Here is an 8342-nt window from a genome sequence, read left to right on the forward strand (position 1 = left end):
CACAGCACCTCAGTCCCTTTTTTCTGCTCAACCCGTCTTTTGTTGTGAAGCTCCCTAGCAAGAGTAGACTTGTGTTGCTGGAGGTACAGTCCCGCTCCATGGCTTTGGGCACCTCCACTGCCTGGGCAGGCGGGAGCAGGCACTGCGGGGATGGCGTGGGGTGGGGACCCCATTCTGGGGAGCTTGGGGACCAGGAGCTCAGCTCATCCTCTCCAGCCACCCCTGCAAGGCCACGGGCTGGGAGAAGCCCTTCTGGGCTGCTCGTCCCCTGCTGAAATCGAGCATCCCTGCCTGTGGGACACGTCCCCATGGGAGCCCAGGGCACCCCGGGCTCGTGTCAAAGGGATGCTCAGCAGGAGCAGCTGGTGCTGCCCGCAGCCTGAGCCCGTGCCTCCTCTGCCCCTTTCCGGGCTGGAGCCAGGGCAGCCCAGCCCTGCCCGGGGAGCAGCACGCAGCCAAGAAAACACCTGTGCAAGGTAAGGAGCTTCTGGGCACCAAGGCAGGTGTGGGGCTGGGGTCTGTGCCTGTGACACCCCATGGGGCAGGGACATGGCTGCTCACCCCTGCCCTCTCTGCTCCCACAGACCTGCAAGAACACCGAGCTCCCCAAGATGCCGAAGCGCACAAAGCACGGGATACTCCGGATGCAGGTGCTGGCCCGTGGGTGCTGGTGGCCCACGAGCTGCCCCAAGTCCAGGCAGCTCCTGCTGGCGAAGTGCCCAGGGGACCCATCACCCCACAGCTCTCCCTGGGCAGCAAGAGGGGTCAGGGGTGCTGAGACCCCTGTCCCACAGCTCTGCTGAGCTGCCCAGGGCAGGACCAATGCACTTTTCTGCTTGGCTTTTGCCTTAGGCTACACCACACTGTGCTGGGGGCTGGAGAGCCAGTTGCTGCATGGGGGCTGAGCAGGTAGAGGAGATGGAGGTGGATGAAAACATTGAAGAAGACATGGAGGTGGATCAAGTGCAGATGGATGAAGACATGGAAGTGGATGAGGATGCGGAGGAAGAAATGGAAGTGGACAGTGACATGTTAGAGGAAATGGAAGTGGATGGGTAGATGATACGTTGATGATGGGCTTGGTGGGGTGGGATAGACAGAAGAGGGAGTTAGTAGTTTGTTGTGTGTATTTACGTAGTGTATTGATTTGTAGTGTGTGTTTATTGATAGTGTAGTGTATGTTTATGTTGTATGTATTAAGTAGTATGTTGATTGTATTTCGTTTGTTGTAGTTCGGGTTTCTTTCTCTAAATAGGTTTACTTTTCTGTTTTTTCCTGTAAATATATTTATTCATGTTTTTTCAGACCTGCACTCTCTGTCTTTTTCTGGTATTTGCCAAGTTGTGGTTTCCGCTCACTCTGGGTTCCTGGGGCTGGAGGTGGCTGGGGGTGCTGGCACGGCCGCCCTGGGGACAGGGGGTCCCTGTGCACAGAGTGGTCCCACTTGCAGTGCTCACGGCACTGGGCACCAGTGGGGTTGGTTCATGGGCTGCTGGAAAGTGGTGTCCCCAACAGGAAAGCTGCCACCAGCAACAAGTGAGCTCTTACGTGACCAGGACCTGCATGGATACCATCAAAAGAAATACAGAAGGACTCGTGGGCAACAGGGAGGTCGCCTTGGGCATAGTGGCCATGAAATGACGGAGTTTTCCGTTCTTGGAGAAGTTAGCAGGATGCTCAGCAGAACTGCCACCTTGGACTTCCAAGGGGTAAACTTGGACCTGTTCAGGAGCCTGCTTGGCAGAGTCCCTTGGGAAGCAGTCCTGAAGGACAAAGCAGCCCAGGAAAACTGGTCTCTCTTCAAGAAGGAAATCTTAGAGGCACAGAAGCACGCTGTCCCTGTCTGCCTAAAGACGAGATGGCGGGGAAGAATTTCTGGCCTAGCTGAATAGAGAGCTGCAGCTGGAACTTGGGAATAAAGGGAGAATTGATAAGCTTTGCAAGGAGGGGCAGGCTGCTCAAGAGGAATACAAGAATGCCACAAAGTTATGCAGGGAGAAAATTAGAAAGGCCAGAGACCAACTAGAGCTGAGCCTGGGCACCACTGCGAAAGGCAACAAGAAATGTTCCTATAAATGTATGAGCAACAAAAGGAGGGCTAAACGGAATCTCCATCCCCGGATCGGTACGGGGGAAACACAGCGACAGAAGACGAGGGAAAGGCTGAAGTACTAAATGCCTTCTTTGCCTCAGTCTTTAAGAGTCAGAGCGGTTGTGCTCCAGGTACCCAGCCCCCTGAGACAGGAGGCAGGCTTAGGGTGCAGAATGAAGCCCCAGTAATCCAAGGGGAAATGGTTAACCACCTGTTACACCACTTGCACACCCACAAGTCTATGGGGCCAGATGGGATATACCCAAGGGTGCTGAGGGAGCTGGCCGAGGTGACCACTAAGCCACTTTGCACTATCTATCAGCAATCCTGGTTACCTGGGGAGGCCCCAGTTCACAGGCAGTTGGCTAATGTGACGCCCATCCACAAGAAGAGCTGGAAGGAAGATCCGGGGAACTACAGACCTGTTAGTGTGGTCTCGGTGCCAGGGAATGTCATGGAGCAGAACATCCCGAGTGATATCACACAGCACATACAAGAAAACCATGTGATCAGGCCCACTTAACATGGTTTGTGAAAGGCAGGTCCTGCTTCACCAGCCGGATGTCCTTCTACAACAAGGTGACCCACCTAGTAGATGAGGGAAAGGCCGTGGATGTTGTGTAATTAGACTTCAGTAAAGCCTTTGACACCGCATCCCACAGCATCTCCTGGAGAAGCTGCAGCTCATGGCCTGCTTGGGTGTACTCTTTGGCGGGTAAAGAACTTCTCCCCAAGTAGCAAGAGACAAGAGGCCTCACATTGCGCCAGGGGAGGTTAAGATGGGGTATTAGGAAAAAATTCTCAATGTCCCTGCCTCTGGGAGAAAGCATCAGGAGAAACCCGAGGTCAACCCTTAGGTTTTTGGAGTCGAGGATACAAAGGATCTGAGGCCAACTATACTCCAACTGAAAAAGAGATACTGGCCACATATGCAGGAGTCCGAGCTGCTTCAGAAGTGATCGGTACTGAAGCACAGCTCCTCCTGGCACCTCGACTGCCGGTGCTGAGCTGGATGTTCAAAGGGACGGTTCCCTCTACACATCATGCAACCGATGTTACGTGGAGTAAATGGATTGCATTGATCACGCAACGAGCTCGAATTGGAAATCCCAATTGCCCAGGGATCTTAGAAGTGATTACAGACTGGCCAGAAAGTAAAGACTTTGGGATGTCTCCAGATGAGGAAGTAAAATGTGCTGAAGAAGCACCACCGTATAATACCCTTTCAGAGACTGATAAGCAGTATGCACTGTTCACAGATGGATCCTGTCGTCTTGTAGGAAAACATCAAAGGTGGAAAGCTGCTGTGTGGAGTCCCACACGACAAGTTACAGAAGCCACTGAAGCACAAGGTGAATCTAGTCAATTTGCAGAAGTGAAAGCCATCCAGCTGGCTTTGGACATTGCTGAACGAGAGAAGTGGCCAATACTTTATATCTACACTGACTCAGGGATGGTAGCAAATGCCTTGTGGGGGTGGCTACAGCAATGGAAGAAAAGCAACTGGCAGCGCAGAGGTAAACCCATTTGGGCTGCCACACTGTGGCAAGACATTGCTGCTCGGCTAGAGAGCCTGCCTGTGAAAGTTCGGCATGTAGATGCTCATGTGCCTAAAAGTCGAGCCACCGAGGAACATCTAAACAACCAACAAGCGAATCAAGCTGCTAAGATTAAAGTAGCTGAGGTGGACTTGAACTGGCAACATAAAGGTGAACTTTTCCTAGCCTGGTGGGTCCATGATGCTTCAGGGCATCAAGGTAGAGATGCAACATAGAAATGGGCTCGCGATCGAGGGGTGGACTTAACTATGGACACTATTTCACAGGTTATTCCTGAATGTGAAACTTGCGCCGAAATCAAACAAGCGAAACGGTTAAAGCCTGTATGGTATGGGGGGCCATGGTTAAAGTATAAGTATGGAGAGGCTTGGCAGATTGATTATATTACACTTCCACAAACACGTCAAGGTAAGCGGTATGTACTTACAATGGTGGAAGCAACCACTGGATGGTTGGAAACATATGCCGTACCTCATGCTACAGCCCAAAATACTATCTTGGGCCTTGAACAGCAAGTGCTTTGGTGACACGGTACGCCAGAAAGAATTGAATCAGACAATGGTACTCATTTCAAAAACAGTCTTATAGACAACTGGGCCAAAGAACACGGTACTGAGTGGGTAAATCATATTCCATATCATGCAACAGCCTCTGGGAAAATTGAAAGGTACAATGGTTTGCTAAAAACTACACTAAAGGCATTGGGTGTGAAACCTTTAAAAACTGGGATTCACATTTAGCAAAAGCCACTTGGTTGGTCAACACCAGGGGATCAACCAATCAAGCCGGGCCTGCCCAATCAGAAATTCTACGGACTGTAGAAGGAGATACAGTCCCTGTAGTACACATGATATCATGTTAGGAAAGGCAGTCTGGGTTACTCCTGCCTCAGGCAAAGGCAAGCCCATTCCTGGGATTGTTTTTGCCCAGGACCTGGCAGCACCTGCTGGGTGATGCATAAGGATGGAGAAGTCCGGTGTTTACCTCAAGGGGATTTGATTTTAGGTGAAAATATTCAATACTTAATTGCATGATGTGAATTGCTGCACAAACAGTGTTTCATAAGTGTCTTTCAGATGAAGACGGTGATGATGAAACCAGCGCTCGCTTCTTCGAGTGGCGCCTGACAACTTCTCTGAAACTGATAAGAATCTTTTAACCCACAAACAGTGGTCATGAGATGCACTAGATGCACCATTTTTCCTGCCCTGGGAGACTGTCGTGACGACATGAACTTAATGAACTTTTCAAAGGATGGTCCACTGATTAAGATTAATTACTCCTGTGTATATATGTACATATGTGTATATATATATTAGTAGTGATTAATTAGATTGTATTGATAGATTGTATTGATAAGGTTTAAGTATTCTGTGAATGGCATATTATAAGGGGTGGAATGTCCTGGTTTTGTTAAAAAACAAGTTTCTCTTTTAGTGAATTTGCCTGTCAGCTCAAGCTTCATATCAGCTGCATTTTCCTGGAAAACCAGATACATGTTTTGGTGAAAATAGCAATGTAATGCGAGGTTATTGATAAGCATGGATGGACATCTCACGAGATGGGTGACGAGAAACCGGTGTCCAAGAAACTGACCAACCGTGTATAACATCAAACCGGTGACCAAGAAACTGACCAACTGTGTATAACATCCCATTCACGTGATACTTCATACAAAAGTGGGAGATCACGAGGATCTCATCCCTTTTCCTTATTGCGACATTAGGAGAGGACGTTGTGAGTTGTCCCTGCAAACTGAGGCCAGTGAGAGACGGAATCCAGCTCCGGTTGGCTGTAGAGTCCACTCCAGGACTTCGAGTGCCGGCTCTGCAGTTACTGGGACTTTTCAGATTGATTTTGTATATTTTGTATCATTATCTCTATTCTTATCAGTAGCATTAATAAAACATTTCTAATTTTTCCAACTCTCTTCTCTCTGTCATTCTTTCCCTCCCGATCGCCTGTCCTGAGTGGGAAGGGGGGAGAGGGAGGGGCAAAAGGGGGAAGTGGAGGGAGGAGAGCAGGTTAACAATACATCTGCCAGCGTTTTATTCTCACCCCGCAATCTAAACCCTCGACAACAGCTTACAAAGGAGAAGGAATTATTGGAGAGAGTCCAGTGGAGAGACACAGAGATGATGAGGGCTCTGGAACTTCTTTCTGAAGAGGCAAGACTGAGAGAACTTGGTCTGTTTGGCCTGGAGAAGACAAGCTGACAGGGGATCGTGTTTATGCTGCTAAATATCCCCAGGGTGGGTGTAAAGAGGATGGGCCAAACTCTTTTCAGTGGTGCCCAATGACAGGGTGAGGGGCAACGGGCACAGAATGACACACAGGAGGATCTGTCTTGACATGAGGAGAAACCTCTTTATTGTGAGGGTGCCAGAGCCCTGGAACAGGCTGTCTAGAGAGGATGGAGAGTCTCCTCCTCTGGAGACACTCAGAACACACGTAGATGCCATTCTGTGCCATCTGCTCTGGTGAACCCCGTCTAGCAGGTGGGTTGGACTAGGTGATCTCCAGAGGTCCTTCCCAACCCCAACCAGTCTGTGATTCCGTGTTGAGCTTCTCAAGAGACGAGAGGCCCTGCAGAGGCATCTGGACAGACTGGAGCATTGGGTGATGATGAATGGGTTGATGTGTAACAAGCCAAATGCGGGTTCTGCCCCTGGGAGGGGGCAACAGCTGCACAAGTGTAAACGGGGAGAGGAGCAGCTGGAGAGCAGCCCTGCAGAAAGGGACCTGGGGTGCTGGGGGGGCAGCGGCTCAGGAGCCAACAGTGTGCCCGGGCTCGGACAGGGCAAACGGCGTCTTGGGGACGTCAAACACAGCCCGACCAGCCAGCCAAGAGAAGGGATTGTCCCACTGGGTCCAGGCTTGGTGCAGCCTCACCTGGAGCACTGTGTGTCGGGCTGGACCCCACCATTTGAGAAGGACTTGAATGTCCTTGCATGCGTCCAGAGGAGAGGAACAGCTCCCACTGGCTCCAGCCCGGAGGCTTCTGCAAGCTGGGAGCAACCCCGGTCCTGACCCCAGCCTGATGGGGAACAGCTCCAAAGCCCTGCGCATGGGTAGGTTCAGAGCCTTAAACAGCAGCACCTACAGCTGCAAAACCTTCTCCCTGATCCCGGCACAAGCCGTTCCCAAGGCTCTCATGGCTCACTCATTGCTGGTGACAGCTTTGCTGTTGGGGACACCGCTCTCCAGCAGCCCATGAACCAACCCCACTGGTGTCCAGTGCCATGTCTCTGCAAGTGGGAGCCCTCTGTGCACAGGGACCCCCTGTCCCCGGGGTGGCCGTGCCAGCACCCCCAGCCACCTCCAGCCCCAGGAACCCAGAGCGAGCGGAAACCACAGCTCTGCAGATACAAGAAAATGGCAGAGAGCACAGGGCTGAAAAAACATAGATCAATCTATTTACCAAAACAAACAAACACACAAAGAAACAAATCTATGTACAGAAAAAACAACTACAACTAAGTACAAAAAACCCGAAAGCTCCTGTCTAATGTATAACCCACCCACCAACATTATTGCAGCTGCTGCAGGCAGTGGCTGGGGAGCATGTTCCTATCCGGCTGCTGGGACATCCATCTGTGATCTTCATCTATCCATCCACATCCATTGCTTCCTCGATCTCTGCATCTACCTCCATTTCTTCCTCTGTCCCTTCGTCCACATCCATCATCTCTTCCTCCACCGTCACATCAACCTCCATCTGTTCTTCCACCATCACATCTACATCCATCTTCTCCTCCATCTCTCCTTCCTTGACCCCAGCAGCCGGATATGCAGCTCCCCAGCCAGATGTGGTGTATCCTAAGGGCAAATACAAGCAGAAAAGTGCATTGGTCCTGCCCTGACCAGCCCAGCGCACCTGTGGGACAGGGGTCTCAGCACCCCAACCCCTCTCGCTGCCCAGGGAGAGCTATGGTGTGACAGGACCCAATGGTATGTCTCCAGCAGTAGCTGCTTGGAGTCTGGGCAGCTCCTGGGCCACCAGCACCCACGGGCCAGCACCTGCAGCCACTGGATCCTGCGCTTTGTGCCCTTCAGCAGATTTGGGAGTGACACGGTATTGCAGATATGCGGGAGAAGAAAGGGCAGGGGTGAGCAGCCACGTCCCTGCCCTGTGGGGTGCCCCAGGCACAGACCCCAGCCCCACACCTGCCTCGGGACCCAGAAGCTCCTTACCTTGCACAGGTGGGTTTTTTGCCTCTGCGCACCTCCACGGGCAGGGCTGGGCTGCCCTGGCTCCAGCCTGGAAAGGGGCAGAGGAGGCACGGGCTCAGGCTGCGGGCAGCACCAGCTGCTCCCGCTGAGCATCCCTCTGACACACGAGCCCAGGGTGCCCTGGGCTCCCATGGAGACGTGTCCCACAGGCAGGGATGCTCGATTTCAGCAGGGGACGAGCAGCCCAGAAGGGCTTCTCCCAGCCCGTGGCCTTGCAGGGCTGGGTGGAGAAGACAAGCTGAGCTCCTGGCCCCTGAGCTCCCCAGAGTGGGGTCCCATGCCACGCCAGCTCCCCAGGCAGTGGGGGCTATACCTCCAGCAGCGCAGTTTTCCTCTTCTTCAAGACCTTCATAACAAAAAAAAGTGGGAAGGGAAAGACGGGACTGAGTTGGTGGGAGCAGGTGAGAAGGTTGGATTTTGCAGCCAAGGCACGGGGAATGGGATACAAGGGCTGGACT

This window comes from Columba livia, unplaced genomic scaffold (genome assembly GCF_036013475.1).
Source record: "Columba livia isolate bColLiv1 breed racing homer unplaced genomic scaffold, bColLiv1.pat.W.v2 Scaffold_127, whole genome shotgun sequence".
NCBI classification, from domain to species: domain Eukaryota; kingdom Metazoa; phylum Chordata; class Aves; order Columbiformes; family Columbidae; genus Columba; species Columba livia.